The 17,210-nt window shown below is 41.8% G+C and overlaps 4 non-coding genes across 4 annotated transcripts; 2 read left to right on the forward strand and 2 right to left on the reverse strand.

Annotated features, from left to right (window-relative positions):
- Positions 1-8,742: 8,742 nt before the first annotated feature.
- On the forward strand, positions 8,743-8,824 carry trnal-uag (transfer RNA leucine (anticodon UAG)). The gene has a single exon. It is a non-coding gene; the product is annotated as a tRNA-Leu (tRNA).
- A 528-nt stretch (positions 8,825-9,352) lies between these two features.
- On the forward strand, positions 9,353-9,424 carry trnae-cuc (transfer RNA glutamic acid (anticodon CUC)). Its single transcript has one exon. It is a non-coding gene; the product is annotated as a tRNA-Glu (tRNA).
- Positions 9,425-14,687: 5,263 nt separating this feature from the next.
- On the reverse strand, positions 14,688-14,758 carry trnaa-cgc (transfer RNA alanine (anticodon CGC)). The gene has a single exon. It is a non-coding gene; the product is annotated as a tRNA-Ala (tRNA).
- A 2,142-nt stretch (positions 14,759-16,900) lies between these two features.
- LOC116674993 (small nucleolar RNA U3) lies at positions 16,901-17,116 on the reverse strand. The gene has a single exon (XR_004328267.1). It is a non-coding gene; the product is annotated as a small nucleolar RNA U3 (small nucleolar RNA).
- Positions 17,117-17,210: the final 94 nt, after the last annotated feature.

A 17,210-nucleotide genomic window follows, 5' to 3' on the forward strand; every position in this document is an offset into this window, starting at 1 on the left:
CACCACGGAACCTTTACAAGTGTTGCAAGGGTTTGCTTGGCAGTTTCTTTCATAATATCCACATGTGTGATATTAAAGGCACACAACAATCACAACAAAGATGAAAAAGCAACAATTACAGGCCAACTTAAGCCATTTAGTAAGCAAAGCGTTCATAGGATGTGGGAAAAAGCAAGTCAAGAACAGGTTTTAAAGGACTTGCCACAGACAGTGAATACAGCAGTAGATATGTCTACTGTGTACAAACACATGGTAACTTTACATCTGTTGACAATAAAGATGCTCACAAAACACTTTACTTGAAATTGCATTTCTTGCGCAAATTTATTTCCTCTTAAATACAAAGAATAGCTAAGTACTTTATTCCCAATATCACATCTCAGACATTAGTTCCAGATGAAAACAGTAGTTGTCAGAAGTGGGATTTGAACCCACGCCTCCAGTGGAGACTGCGATGTGCAATACAGGCCAAATCCTATGGTGGGAATCAAGATCCACCAATGTTTCTGTCCACAATGTCCACATGAATCCGGAAATGTCCCTGCCAGATGGGAAATAGACTGACAATTGGGTCAACATTGTGCAATTATCTTCAAAATGTCCATTTGTGTCCACAGATATTCCTTCCAGATGGGGAATAACTGATAACTGATAAGGTCTTAGCCTAGCACTACGCTCTATAACCCTACCAGTCAGATTACCACAGGAGGTAATATCTTCTGCAGCTCTTTTAAAGACTCTACCATAATACCTGCTGGAGATGCCAGGTCCTCATACATGGAAAGCATGAGCTCTACCACTGAGCTACATCCCCTAAAGATCTACAGATTTTTTGACTTTTTTCTGATAAAGACTTAGGCTGAATCCCATTTCTCCATCTTACCCCTGCCAAGGGGTAAGGGGTAGGGGTGAAAACATACCCCTATGAAATTGGACACCACTTGGTGACATCATCATACAGTATTAATCACAAACTTCCAAGATGGCGTCTCTGTCTGTCGATTGTGCGGGTTTTGACAACAATGTCATATGCATTTATATATTTTATAGTTATTTTAGGTTCACTTTGGTGGTGCAGAGGCAGATGTTCTTATCTGTGTAGTACTTAGGTCTGTTTGCAATACATATGTGTGTATACACATGTATCATGTAAACATACATATACACCCTGTATACATGGTGTGTGTATCTGTTTCAGTTATCACTGTTTTGAATGTCATTGGTGTTCAGAAAAACATTTTGTTAACAAAAATCTGTCTTTATTGGTGATAAATTAAACATAATAGGCAAAAACATTAAAAAATATATATTATATTAATGAACCGTTATCAACCATTAGAACCATAACTAACATGTCACACACATAAAAAGGCACTCAAATGTGTAAAACTAAAAAAAATACACCCAAGACCACAAACAAATTAACTAGAGCTGTTCTGATATTCCTGACAAGTCTGATGCCTGTTGGCCAGTAACCCTTCCCCCCTCCCCCCACAAACACACACACACACACACACACACACACACACACACACACACACACATTTCATCAGTGTCTTGTATCAAAACCAAGTGCCAACCAAGTGCATGAACAAGAATTAATTACAAATGATTACAGTAATTCAGTACCAATGCAATAATGAATGGGTACAACATGAACACATGATTTAAGAAACTTCTGCTCGCTTTCAGCCCCAAAGTGAATCAGCTGCTGTTTCCTCCTGTTTCAAGAAAGCTCGCGTCCTCCCTTGATTTTGTATTTCACTGTCTATGGTTCCAAGGGCCATACACCCCTTACCCCTTGTTCAAAAAGAGTATTGGGACAGCACTAGGTTTCGCGTGAACCCGCAAAACCAAGGGAAAGGGGTGAGATAGAGAAATGAGATTCAGCCCAAGACCTCCTGGAACACAAACTAAGCGGTATGCCCCCTTTTTAATACCTCAGAGTATCGGACAACACAACAAGCACTTTAAATGTACATGATTTACAGTTTCTATTTTACTTTGTATCTATTTACAGTATTGTACTGTAGGAAATTTATTATATTGTGTTTATGCTGCCGTTTTTATGGGTGTTAGATCAGGTTTGAGCGCTGTAATTTCTATTTTAATGGATGAAATAACCTAATTCACTTCAGACACTTGCAGCAACAGATGCTTTGGTAAATGTCAACAGGCTTGCAGTACAATCAAGTCACAAAGCATGGCAATTAGCAGAGGATGATTTTGATCCATCGACCTCTGGGTTATGGGCTCTGCATGCTTCCGCTGCGACACCCTGCTCATCAGAGCTGGGAAAACCAGAGCTTTCTTTGAGTGATGTTACTTGCTTTATTTTACAAGAAGTCAGCAGAAAGGTTACTTGCCCAACCTGGTTTGATAAAACATCAGATCTCTTTGGGCTGGACGATTATGGCAAAAGTGATAATCACGATTAGTTTGATCAATATGGAGATTATCACAATTATTTGTTGATTTTCTACTCCAAAGTGCTGGAAAGGAAGATCTCACCCTCGTTGAACCTCAGGTTAACAAGGAACAATCTCAGCAAGGTGATATCATGATTCTTCACCAAGTTTAGGATAATGTTTTGTAAGAATCCACATGGTTGGCTTCCAGCTATATCTGTAACAATTATAACACCACCGACGTCAAGTACTCATACTTTATTGCCAGACTCAATTGTTAGACCTTTGTTTTAATAAATATGTTTCTTTTTCAATTTAAACAAGTAGATTGACAATGGTCAATGTTAGTCTTCTTTTTCTTTTGTATGACAGGTAAAACCAAGCATTTTTTCTCTTTTCTCTAAAAGCTGGTATGTCTTACAGTAATCATTGCAGGGAAGTAGGGTGTATAAAGGCAAGTCATATGCTCAGCAGTGTGTACACTAGAATTTGGAATAATATTGAAATGAAGCCAATTAATATAATACATGCCAACTTTATTACATTATTGATCTCAACAAAACAATATGTCTTTAGGTAACGAATAATATTGTTTAACACAAGAAATTACTGACTGTACAAAGGTTTTTACGCCAGGGAAGAAAATAAGAGAATCAACAAACTAATTCTGTAGAGTAAAAGAGTAAAACACACATAACATATAAATCACAATACATCATAGTACTGTATGCATAGTAAAATCTAACTATTTACATTTTCTATTTACATCATATATTTACATTTTAGATTTTTTAATCTGATCTAACCACAACTCTTTTGACAGGGTTTCTGTATTTGGGCAGTAGATAGTGCCTTGATATTGGCTGTGCCCAGTTTCTGCGGTCCTGAATTGTCCACACTTCCTGCAAGTGTTGTACTCCACCTTCCTCTTATTAAACCTTGCCTTAGAGGCAGGGCGACCACTGGCAGGTGGAGGTGCGGATGGAGCAAGAGGGGCAACCGGTATATGGGGGGCACGGTATGCTAGTGTTGGAGCAGCAAACAAAGTTCCTGGGGCTTGAGGATAGACAGAGGTTGCTTGAGGGAAGAACGACAGAGGACCAGAAGCAGGAGGCTGTGGAAAAATCTGATTCTGGGCTGATGGCTTTGGCATGATAGCTTGTGGGGCAGTGGTGACAGGGGCAGGAGGCTGTAGAAAAAGTGGATTCTGGGCTGATGGCTTTGGCATGATAGCCTGTGGGGCAGTGGTGACAGGGGCTACTCCCTGCCACTACTTTGTCTTTGCCAACCCCACAGTGCTTGGGGGCAGGTTGTAAACATGTTCAGTGCAGTGTGTTTGAGGAGCAGCAGCAGCGTGGATGTTGGCAGGTGGAAGGGCCTCCGAGGCCACAGCAATTCGGGCAGGTAGATTTATTCCCTGCAGGATCAGTGTAACATTGCATGAGGGTTGTTTGATTGATCTCAACCAGCTGCAGTGTAGTGCTCTGCATGATGGCTCCATTACCCAGAATAAGCTGCCGGATTTTGCGGTAATCCTGCAGGACACAAGTCCATCTTGTAGTATAGTCCTGTACTTTACCCTTTACTTTCCTTTTTGGATTCTTGTGTAAATCACAGAGTCTGATACAAATGGCTTCCACCAAGCGGCAGCAGTCTGGCCACTGGGCAGGGGAGGCAATGGATCCCAGCACACACCGCTTCAGGCTCTCCACACCAGCAGTAAACTCTGCCCGTAGTTTTGGAGACCTGAACTTTCCTACTATGAGCCTGTCTTGGTGTCTGGCAGCAAACACCACCCGTTGCTGGTCATACGGCAGCAGGCTCTGCCAGAGGTCAATGATGGTGCTGGTCTGTTGGTTGCTCAAGGTCAAACCAGTATGGTTCTTCAGACCCACCACATACTCTGCTAGATTGTCCACAAGATCCATTACCGGCATGTTGTGTTCATCCACAGCCTGAAAAACAACATCAGACCAACAATTAAAAGTTATCACTAATATTACGCACACAATACTATGGAATAATTACCCATTTAGGTATTCTTTTTCTTAGCTATTCTTAAATCCCTCTTACTAGTTGTTCTTCAGGCATGAAGACGGCTGCAGGCTGGGTAGCTGGGGTAGACACAGAGGCAGCAGCAGGCTGGGTAGCTGGGGTGGACACAGAGACAGCAGCAGGCTGGGAAGCTGGGGTGGACACAGAGACAGCAGCAGGCTGGGTAGCTGGGGTGGACACAGAGACAGCAGCAGGCTGGGTAGCTGGGGTGGACACAGAGGTAGCAGCAAGGTTTGATTGAGGTGCAGCAAGAGGGATTGTGGTTTTTATTGCAGAGTAGCACCCAAACTATTCTCCCAAAGAGATACAATTTTAAAGTTTCAAGTTTAACACAAGGTAATTTTACTTCCGTTTATTTAAGAAGAAGGGAGTGCAAACTAATAAAAGGCATTATTAACTAAATGCATTATAACTAAAGAATATGTGGCATCATACCTGAGAAGGTTTCCTGGCCATACTGAGGTTGGGCTTCAGTGTTGCAGTATGTGAGCCACCGAACCGTGGTTTGAATAACTGGGGAAGGATGAAATGTCCCAAGTTACAGTAAATGATCATAGAGTTGTACAGGTCAAAGCAATATACATGGAATTAAAGCTACTGTTTGCATTGATTCTGTTTATATGTTTTATTAAATAGTAATGCCCTTTACCATTTCAAGGGATAATTTGGGTTGCACTGGGCCAGCAGAGGGTCCAGCAGCAGTTGGAGCAGCAGGGTCAGCAGCAAATGGAGCAGCAGGGTCAGCACCAGTTGGAGCAGCAGGGTCAGCAGCAGTTGGAGCAGCAGGGTCAGCAGCAGTTGGAGCAGCAGGGTCAGCAGCAGTTGGAGCAGCAGGGTCAGCAGCAGTTGGAGCAGCAGGGTCAGCACCAGTTGGAGCAGCAGGGTCAGCAGCAGTTGGAGCAGCAGGGTCGGCAGCAGTTGACGGAGCTGGGCCAGCTGCAGCAGCAGGTGTGGCTGTCTGCACATTAGTTTTCTAATACAAATGTCAAAGAAATCAACAGACACAAATATAAGTCAATTTTAACAACATACATTATGATTGCATCTTTAGTATACTTCTATCATTTAAGTATCCCAATGAACTTTACCTTCTTAGTGTGAAATCCACACGTGCAGACCTGTGCTCCACCAAAAAGAGACATCTGCCCCCGCTGCTGGAGTGGACACTTCTCTATCTGTAATTAACCCAAATTAAAATGCACCAGAATGTTACATGACATTAATTAATTGTTGATAGTTGTTAAAAAAACATGTAAAAAGCAGTACCTTAAGATAGAGCTCATGCCATCTCTTTTGCCTCGGGGCCGGTCTATTCCCAGCATCAGTAGGCCAGACCCCTGTAGCGGCAAACGTCCTCAGCCAGGACAGCCATTCATCGTCCCCCATGGCACGATGCTTCTTAGCCTTAGAAGCCATCTGAGATTAAAACTCAATAGGACAATAGGGCAATAATGTCAATAGTTAGGCACTTAATAAGGTCCCTTTATTGTATCCAAAAAGACAAAACTATAGTATAAGATTTAATCAAATAATTATATATTACAGGCATGACCATGGAATAGCTAATTTCTATCATCTAAATCTATCTACCTTCATCTTATAGTAAAGCATGTTGTAACATTGCTAGTACAGGGGCTTGAGTCATAATTGAGGCTTATTATAATCATTATCAACATTAACATTATTATATTACAATTATATTTTATTGTCAACAAATACTACATTGGACTGAAGTTGGGGTAAACGTTTGAATGCTAATCTTAAAGTAATATAAATTATAAGGGACTGATGTCAATTCAATCAATTTATCAGTTCTCTCTCTCTCTCTCTCTCTCTCTCTCTCTAACGCTACTAAAAATTATAAAATATATTATAATAATAATATTTAAAAATAAAAATTAAATTACAGCTAACTTTAACTTAAGATACTGACGTTACTTAACATATTGATGTTACTTTATACATAAAGTGATACACGTAACGTAGCCTATCCTGTTGACTAACGTTATACTCTTCTCAACTAGAAAAGTGCACCGCAACATGACTTTGCAGGAAAATAAATACATAGCTACATACATTACATGAACATGTAACAGGTTTAATGCACAACATTTGACGGTGACGTTTGGCCTAACGTTACCGTAGCGTTAATACACTAGCTACTAATGCTTACAGTAGCATAACGTTATAAGCTAGTTCTTAACTAGCAAAGTGCACAACAATATGACATTGCGGTCAAACAAATACATCAATTACATGAACTTTTGACAAGTTTAATTCATGAGATTTGGTGCCAGTAATAACTTACTTTATTTTCCGTGGAAAAATACCGAGATGAGTCGTCTTCTCTTGCGATTGCGGCAAAGCTGCCATCGAAGCAGAAAATGCGTTTGGATTGGTAGGAAATGGAGATGGGCGTTGCCAAGAGGAGGCGCTTTTTTGATTGGCAAGAAATGGACATGAAGTCTCTCGTGATTGGCAAAAAATGGAAGGGAGCTTTGGGTTTGATTGGTAAGAAAAGGAGATGAGAAAGTGGACAAATACGTTGTGGGAGGCGCCAACGAGGCTATGAAAGCGATTGCAATGGTTGGGAAAGTTTCAGAAATACTAACAATTTGGTCATCAATCTTAATAAAAACAATGTATGTGGAGACCTATGTATTCACACAAAGGCTAAGATCAACCCTAGATGCTTTGTCATGACCCAGAACATATTTGTCCACTTTCTCATCTTCTTTTCTCACCAATCAAACTCAAAGCTCCCTTCCATTTTTTGCCAATCCTGAGAGACTTCATATCCATTTCTTGTCAATCAAAAAGGCGCCTCCTCTTGGCAACGCCCATCTCCATTTCCTACCAATCCAAACGCATTTTCTGCTTAAGAGAGACTTTGCATTTATAATTTGGAACTAACGAAGACAAGGAGGTCTTCTCTGATATTATCTCTAGAAACAATAATAATTCATGTGCTTTGTTTGCTACTGTCGATAGGTTAACAAACCCTCCAGTACCAGTAGCATCTGAACTGTTATCTAACAAGGCCTGCAATGACTTTTCCTCCTTCTTCATAGACAAAATCCAGAAGATTAGACTAACAGTCAGTGCCTCCATATCCAGTACAGGATATGTGTTGTCACAGTGTTCAAGCTAAACTAGTTCCAATATGAAAGAATTTCATACGATCAACCAGAAAAACCTGTGAAGCATGCACGCTACCACTGAGCTACATCCCCTAAAGATTGTCAGATCCAGGGGGGCCCCGTGTTATCACATTCACATTCACAGAATGAGAAACAACAAAAAAATAGGTGTGGGAGACAGAGTTAAGCCCTGACAGAATAGAGAACTACAGACAAACCATGTGAAATAGTGCCAAGTGTGACCAGAAGAACTGGAAAAAAACTAGAACTATAAAGTACAAACCTTTTTTTAAGAAATCTTCATTGTGCTCACAAGGGCCCTTATTTATGAAATGTGCATACGACCTAAAACAGGCCTAGGACGGGGGTACGCCGATTCCTACGCAGAGTACGGCATTTATCAATTTGAACGTGAGCGTGGGCTGCGAAAAAAATCTCACGTCTGGTCCCACCTTCATGATCCGTCTCTCTGCCTGCATATTTGAGTGGGATGCAGGGGACCTCTCTCTGTTACGAGCAACTAGGAGGGGCAAACGGAAGGGACCTCATGGTGGTGCCACTGCTGGACCAGGTGCGCATGGAGCACATCAAGAAGGGCACTATCAAGAAGGGGGGTGTTGTCCTGACCAAGTATGGCTGTGCCAGAGGGTCCACGTCTCTGGAATTCTTTCATTGCTACCTGACCAGGTTCATTCTGTCTAAGTAGTATGTGTTTCATGATTGTACTTTTGTTTTTGAATGGTAAATGAACAACTGTGCTGGAATTTGTAATCAAAAACATGACCTTTCCCATTTTGACAAACTGTTTTGATCACTTGAGGTATTTCAATGGTCTTTGGTCTTGGACAGTTACCTTGCAATCTAAAACTGTATATCCTATTGTCTCTGGAACAATAGTTGGCAGTTGGAGGATTAATGGCTCTTTACAGTGAATATGAAAAAAAAGATGTTCATAAATTCAGCCCAGGTAAATGCTCAGCCCATATTCACACGGACCTAAACCCACTCACTTAATGCTGGTTACAATATTCTAATAATCATCAATGACAGAGAAAAATGACAAAGAGTGACAACATTGACAAATATACCGTTAGTTACGGTCCCTGTGTGTCTCACGATGTGGAGAGCTGATGCTTGCAGATAGTGTGGTCGAGTGGTCTAAGGCGCTGGATTTAGGCTCCAGTCTCTTTGGAGGCGTGGGTTCAAATCCCACCACTGCTATTTGCTGATGTTACATAGGTGGAGGACAAACCATATGTTGACTTGAATTTGTATCAGTTACATAATACTCTTATGACATAGCTTGGTGAAGTGACTAAAGTCATTAGTGGCAATGTATCAGACTCCTTGCTGAATCTGTTGTTTTTATCTTTACTGGCAATTCCCTGTTTTTAAATGAACACCCAATCTTAAGTGTTCAATGTGAAATACTCATTCATCAACAAAATTGTCGGTAACTATGACAGGACGCATACGCTACCAATACCATCCAAAGACTGAGACTGCAGGTATATGTTATATGCCCGTATATGTTTAACGTGTTCATATGTTCTGTTAATTTTCACAATGTTTAAAATCTTCAGTTGACCTAGTCATTCTCCATTTCCCCACAGTAATCCCTCAGCTTTCTTGTGCGCACATTTTAACATCTAAAACTACGGTGCCATTCCTCGCCTAAAACAATCTGAGTCATTCCAGTAAGTGAAAAGGAAACTCACATCTACAAAGATGTCATCTAATAGATGTGACTCCCTGATGGTCTAGTGGCTAGGATTCGGCGCTCTCACCGCCGCGGCCCGGGTTCAATTCCCGGTCAGGGAATGGTCTGGACTTGACAGATACAGGTGTAACATTTGAAAGAGAAACTTTTTGGTTAACTTAGATATGTCAAATTCTTCCTCATTAGTTTAACGCTAGAACCCCAACACTTTTAAAGAGTATCATTTGCTTTAAATCAGACCCCCGACAACTGATGTATCCTTTTGTCGTCTTTGATGGGTCATAAATACTTCATCTGCAATTATATCATAATTCATCTAACAATTATTTTCCTTTTTCAAACAGTAACTAAACCCCTGACCAACATTTTTTGCCTGATAACCAATGTATATGAGTGTCAAGTAAAGTTATTGTTGGATTCAGGTCCAAATGTTGACATTTTAGTGCAATGCAAAGGTGCATAACAGATTGCTTTCTACTTACCTGGAGCGATGCAGAGCAGGGGGGGGCAACTAGTCAAGGAACAGCAAGAGACTTGGTATTTAAGACTATAAACTGACTACGTGACAGATGTGTAATCTGTCATCTCCTGCCTTCTGAAGCTCTAGCCAGGCGCCATTCCTCTTCACCATCTACACCACAGACTTCAACTACCACACAGAGTCCTGCCATCTTCAGAAGTTTTCTGATGACTCTGCTGTGGTTGGATGTATCAGCGAGGGGGACGAGGCTGAGTACAGAGCTGTGGTGGGGGACTTTGTCACATGGAGTGAGCAGAACCATCTACAGCTCAACGTGACAAAGACCAAGGAGCTGGTGGTGGATCTAAGGAGAGCCAAGGCAGCAGTGAGCCCTGTTTCCATCCATGGAGTCAGTGTTGACATTGTGGAGGACTACAAATACCTGGGAGTGCACTTAGACAATAAACTGGACTGGGCCGAGAACACTCAAGCCCTCAACAGGAAGGGCCAAAGCCGTCTCTACTTTCTGAGGAGGCGGAGGTACTTCAACATCTGCAGGACAATGCTGAGGATGTTTTATGAGTCTGTGGTGGCCAGTGCTATCCTCTTTGCTGTTGCATGCTGGGACAGCAGGCTGAGGGTAGCGGATGCCAACAGACTCAACAAACTGATCCGCAAGGCCAGTGACGTTGTGGGGGTGGATCTGGACTCTCTGTTGGTGGTGTCAGAGAGGAGGACGCTGTCCAAACTACATGCCATCTTGGACAATGTCTCGCACCCACTCCATGGCTTGCTGATAAATCACAGGAGCACTTTCAGTGATAGACTCATTCTCCCAAAATGCACCACAGAGCGCCACAGGAAGTCATTCCTGCCTGTGGCCATCAAACTTTATAACTCCTCGCTCTAAGTGTCTGACACACAGACACTTAGAGAGGTTGAAACTGGACAATATTATCTGTTTTGTGCAATAACACTGGCTTGTAATATGTGCAATACTCAACTGCTACTATTATTGTTATTATTATTATTATTATTATTATTATTATTATTATTATTATTACTTTTCACCATTGCAACACCTTAATTATGTTAATTATGTAAATACTGTATCATAATATTCCTTTAACTATGTAAATATCCACACTGCTTGTATTTCTTTATTTCTTTATTTATATTTCTACTATTTGTGCAACTGTAACACAAAGTTTCCCTTCGGGGATCAATAAAGTATTTCTGATTATAATCAGTGAGAGAAAGGTTGAACATTAACACTCTTCATCACAGGCAGACGTGATGAACCCATGAAGATGGTTGACAGAGACGTAGTATTCATCCTCAGCCCTTTAAGAAAGAGACGTAGTATTCATCCTCAGCCCTTTAAGACAGAGACGTAGTATTCATCCTCAGCCCTTTAAGACAGAGACGTAGTATTCATCCTCAGCCCTTTAAGACAGAGACGTAGTATTCATCCTCAGCCCTTTAAGACAGAGACGTAGTATTCATCCTCAGCCCTTAAGACAGAGACGTAGTATTCATCCTCAGCCCTTTAAGACAGAGATGTAGTATTCATCCTCAGCCCTTTAAGACGGAGACGTAGTATTCATCCTCAGCCCTTTAAAGCTTCAGTAGGTAACTTTTTTTTAAAATGTATTTTTTACATATTTGTTAAAACTGCCACTATGTCCTGACAGTAGAACATGAGACAGATAATCAGTGAAAAAATCAAGCTCCTGTGGCTCCTCCCTGTGCTCCTGCTGCCACTTGCAGAAAAACACCGTTCCCGGTCAGAAACAGCCAATCAGAGCCAGGAGGACTGTCTTAGCAGTGTCAATAGGCTCGTTCGAGATGAACTGCGCCTCCCCTGTAAAGTGGACGAGAGCAGGCGGCAGCAGCGGGGGGCGGTGACAGAAAGCTGCGGTAAAGTCGGACAGTTTCCAGCCGAGTCCAGCTCCTTCAGGCTGGACAGGAAGTGATGACAACACTGTGGTGCGATTCTGATTTAATAAAATATAATCAGACCCACATACCAGCTGGTACACAGTCTCCAGTTGTTTTAGTTATGACAGAGTAGCTGTTAAAGTGCTCTACATGCGATATGTTGCTGATTTTAATTAACAACACACTGTAGATGATCCGTGATCTGATCAGATCTAGTCTCTCTGACTATAAACGTCTCTATCAGCCTCACAACATGTGTTCTGGACAGAATAAGTCTTCAAATCAGACAAATAGCAATTAAAATCCCTCCGATTCAAAAACAATAAAAAGTTTATATAAAACGTCATCATGTTGTAAACCAATCAGGTGTTAAATCAGCTGAGAAGCCGGCGTTTCCCAGCATGCTCTGGGTCCGCCTGGCTCTTGCAGTCGGTGAAAAGCAACTGCGCCGCCTGCGTCTCAGAACTGCGTCCGCCTTGCTCTCGTGAGATTTCCGTTGCCCACGTGTGCATGACGTCAGAGCAAGTCGGGATCAAGTCGGACACAAATCTAACCGGCATGCATCGGGCGCCGATGGCCGGTGATCGATTCTGCGCAGACCTGGCTCATCTCGAACGAGCCTAATCACTCTCGTGTACGCGCTGCTCATACCCCTCCCCCGCACAGCGCGTACCACCTTCAAGCTCACGATTACTAGTGCACTGCAGCTGTGCTAATCGCGGAGAAACAACTTTTCAGGAAAACTGCCAATTTCTCGAGTGACACCTGCTCAGAAAACAAAGACGGGCTAACAGAAGAAGACCAATGACGAAAAGCGAAATAAAAAGAAAGAATTAAACCGAGCCCGAAATAAAACGAGGGTCAACATCAAAGCGGCTTTTCAGAGGTGGAGGGAGCTACGCCTCCTGGAAGGATTCAACACGGATTCAGAGCTAGCGTTAGCCACATTTCTGCTTGACATGTAAGTATCCCTGCATGATTTGTTTCATTTTTTAAGAACTACACAACTAAGATATCGATGGTTACAGTACACTTTCAGTACACTGGTGATAGCGCAAATCTCAGTTTACTCTGTAGCTTGTTGCTAAGTCTAACAGCAGAGGTGGGTAGTAACGAGTTACATTTACTCCGTTACATTTACTTGAGTAAGTTTTAGAAAAAATTGTACTTCTAGGAGTAGTTTTAAATCACTATACTTTTACTTTTACTTGAGTAGATTAGTGAAGAAGAAACTGTACTCTTACTCCGCTACATTAGGCTACAATGAGCTCGTTACTCGTTACTACGCGTCATTGTTTTTACCCCCGCGTACGTCTCATTTTGATGTTTTTTGACAGAGAGAGAGAGAGAGAGTCTTCCGCTGAACGTGACTGTGCTTAACCAATCACACGTCATTGTGCAGTCACGTGACCGTACTCGTTTCAGCAGCGGGACAGGTTAGCTTTACACTCGTAGCAAAGCAAAGAAACAGCAGCTACGTTAGGCGGTGTGTTCAGGGTCTACCAAAACAAACGGACATGTCAGCGTTCAACAACTCAACATCTAACCTGAGGAAACGTAGCGGTGGTTGTAGTTTCTGCTGTGGAGAGGTGGATGTTTGTCTTTTAGGTTACATAAAGTATGTTTTACACATGCAGTATCCATCCTCATTTGATGTGACAAGTCTCTCAAGTAAGCTATTTTGTAATTAATAAATTAATTTAAATTTATTTTATTGATTGGATGAACTATAATTTGCCTAAAGATAATTATTTTGTATCTTTGTCTGTCTGATTGATGCTTGTGTTCAGAAATAAATCAGACGTTACTCAACAGTTACTCACTACTCGAGTAGTTTTTTCATCAAGCACTTTTTTACTTTTACTCAAGTAATTATATGGATGACTACTTTTACTTTTACTTGAGTACAATTTTTGGCTACTCTACCCACCTCTGTCTAACAGTTAGCTTGTTAGCTTGTGGCACGGCAGGAATGTTGTAGCAGGTGAAGATTAACTTTACCTGCTAACTCCTTCACCCTCAGTATAAGCAATATTGTTTCGATACCTACATTTAGTAAGCCAAAATGTTTTTTTGTCGATCACAATAAATGTAGCTATGGTGAAACTACTTTAATTGTGGGCTGTCCCCATCAACGTTTGGCAAGGCAGACTTCTATTTTTGATTATTTTTAAACACGTTTTCTTCCCCCTCAGGATGTAATTTGTAAATCAAATGTCTGACACACATTCTTTGTGCTCCTTCAACAGGTCAGACATGGCCCAGACACAGAGGCACGTGAAGGAATCGCCTGTCAGTCCAAATCAAAATGTTCAGTATTTCCTTGTGCAGGAGTACTTTACAAAAAAAGCTGATTTATTTTACCCATGTGCAAAATAAAACCTAAGACATATTTCTAAGATGTTGTTATTCCTTGGCTTAGTGAGCTTCCTCACTGATTCATCATTCCTACTGTAGGTTTAGTGTTTTAAATTGATCCAAAAGGTAATTCAGGGATGTATTGTGTAAAGTGCTGCTTTTGTTGTACAATTTTAAAACCTTTTATTGAAAAATATTTACAAAACTTTTAATACAAATATTTCAAATAAGCAATTTTTTTACATAAAGTATTCAAAGTTTTAAAAGCACAGCACACAACAGCTATATCCTCCTCAGAATAAATCCCCTGTATTGTCCATGAGGATGTGGAAAGCATCGGGGGCCCTGCTTACTAGCCTGCGCGTTCACGGCAGGCTCCGCTGTGGGGGTGGAGCTGTGGAGGGGGGGCTGTAGCGCAGCAGAGAGCAAGGGGGAGGGACCTGTAAGGTGTGCTTGTTCAAATTTTTAAGCTTAGTCCACGTTTTCTCAGAACTCCCTACTGCAGCTTTAATAACCATGAACACAATGAGATTGCCTTTTAATACTTTTCTCTTTCAGAATAAGAGCTTCTGTTGCTCTTTTATAGACTGGACAATAAATCTTTTTGGAGATGCCGGGGATTGAACCCGGGGCTCATACATGCGAAGCATGCGCTCTACCACTGAGCTACATCCCTGAACATTTTCAGATTTATTTTATTTTTTGTGAGATCATTGAATAAGAGAAGAAACCTGGGTGAAACATGCAATATTTATGTTGTATATGGTTTCAAAACATGGCGGTGGCTGGAAATTGAACCTTGGCAAAATGCTTGCACAGCTATGGTACAAATCTAGTCAACAAGTAACACATCTGTTGCCTTTCTGCAGGACAATACAACATTCACTGCAAATCTTGTAACACATCTGGGCATTGAGAAATGCCTTGGTGGAGACGGGTGGCTTCCAGTACCTTCCAGTATGAGATAATACAATATTGTTCATAAAGCCACAAACTATGTAAGGTGTTGTTTTATTGCACTGGATCCCTAACAGGGAGTATACCTCCTTTAATGCTTTTTTGGTCTCTTTTTTTGTCTCTTGTTAAGTCTCAGCTCCAGCTGCTCCTAGAAATATTATGCTTTTGGGTCGTCCGTCCATTACAACATACGTACGTAACTCCCATTCTTGTGAATGTGATAACACAGGACCCCCGGGAGGGACTTTCTTTAAATTTGGCCAATAAATGTACATGAACTCGCAGATCAATTGATGAGATTTTGGAGGTTTAAATGTTCAATGTTAAATTTGGCATGCATAACCACTTGGAGTCGTGGATGGTCCGTGTACATTTTAATCGTTTTTTTTTTTGTTTGAACCACAAAAAGAAATAACGAGAAAACCACCGTTTTTCGTTTGGGAGTAACGGCTTAGCTCGCCTAGGCTTGGCGGATCAATCCTATCCAGTCAGTCTGCAGAAGAGGTAGAAGTACCTGGCAGGTCTCTCCCTTCAGCAGTTTGAGAACGCCAGCCCACTCCTTCCCTTTGGTGCTGATCATCCACATCTAACCCCCATAGAGCCAGTGAAGCTCGGTCTACCAGATGGACCAGTCACCATTCGAACCAGACTTGGGGGGGAAGTTTCAGAGCCCAGCACGGATTGTAGAGCAACAGCTACGGCCGCAACAGTACCTTCTGACGTCCACTGTTCCTTCCAACATGGAGCTCTTCCAGATTGTTGAGAATCTCTTGCAGCTGGATGTGCTGCCACACAAAAATGAGAAAGTGGTAACCAGGTCAACCCAAAGATCCGGAGGCAGTAAGTCTGCTTGAAGAGAAGACTACGCGTATGGAGGTGGACAGAATACTCCGCTATGCTGTAACAGTTTCCATAACTCACCTGGCAAGGGAAAAGTACAACGCATATAAATTAAGGTAATGGGTGGATCTCTGATATCTATCGGCTATAATTTAAACATATAAGTTCAGATTTTTTTGTTCTGCAAGCTCTCACCTTTTGCCTCTATATTTCCCTTCATATGAGTCCGAGCCAGCAGCACTAAGGAAGAGCAGCCTCTCCTACGGCGAGTGGTGGCGACCCACGGGGAAACTTTGGTTTCCCAGTCAGTTCCAGTAGTACAGGTGAGAAAGTGGTGGATAAAACGAGGACTGTGGGTCGGCGTTGTTGGTACGTGAGTGGAAATACATCCAACATGCTAACGCATATCCAACGCAATCACCCAGACATGTCAATCACAGGAACGAGACAAAAAAAGCTGTCCAACGTCTCCTCCCTTCAGTGCTTATCCAGCCTTTAGATCCAAATACAAATAGGGCCAAAAAATCACTGAATCAATCAGGATTTCCACGTCACCTTCCATGCCCCGTTTCCACTCGTAGAGTAACCCGGCTTCAAGTATTTGCTGTATGTACTCAAACCTCGTTACAACATGCCATCCCGTCCACCGGGACTTCAGTGTACCGTTCCACCCCTTTAATACATGTCAATCAAGCTGAGCCTGTAAAGGCCACACAGTCTGATTAGTCAAGTGGAAACACCTGTGGGAGTGGAACATGGATGTGTAGAGATGGGCTTTCAAACAATGCACCTTTTTGACAAGTGTAAGTAGGAAAAGCAAAGGTAGAAATAACAACAAATTATGGCTTAACTCAGTTTACATGTTTACACTGGACATAAGGTATTACAAAGTAAAGAAAGTAGGTGTTAACCCTTTCAAGTAATTTTGTCCACCATGGACTAAACATACTTCAAGACTGACTATAACTTCGTTTATGTTTTATTACCATCACTCGTGTCAGTTTTCCACACAACTACTAATACCACTCTGATCATATTCCCTTCTTCAATACTCCATAAAGAAGTAAAGAACAATCATCAATGACAGAGAGCATATGAAGTGAATCATTACTCTCTGTCAGCTTCACGCTCAGAAAGGAACATCACAACTCATCATCGTGGTCAGCGAGACCAAACACTTTAGAAACACATTCCTCAAGTCGGAAACTCTAGAAATGATCCCTGAAAGTATAGTCTTGGTTAGACTGAGGGGGAAACTGCATCTCATTCACTGCAGAGTGATTGTCACTCAGGGTTCAGAGGGACAGAAGCTAATGGTTACGTGCTCCAGA

Source organism: Etheostoma spectabile, unplaced genomic scaffold (genome assembly GCF_008692095.1).
Source record: "Etheostoma spectabile isolate EspeVRDwgs_2016 unplaced genomic scaffold, UIUC_Espe_1.0 scaffold00001392, whole genome shotgun sequence".
NCBI lineage: Eukaryota > Metazoa > Chordata > Actinopteri > Perciformes > Percidae > Etheostoma > Etheostoma spectabile.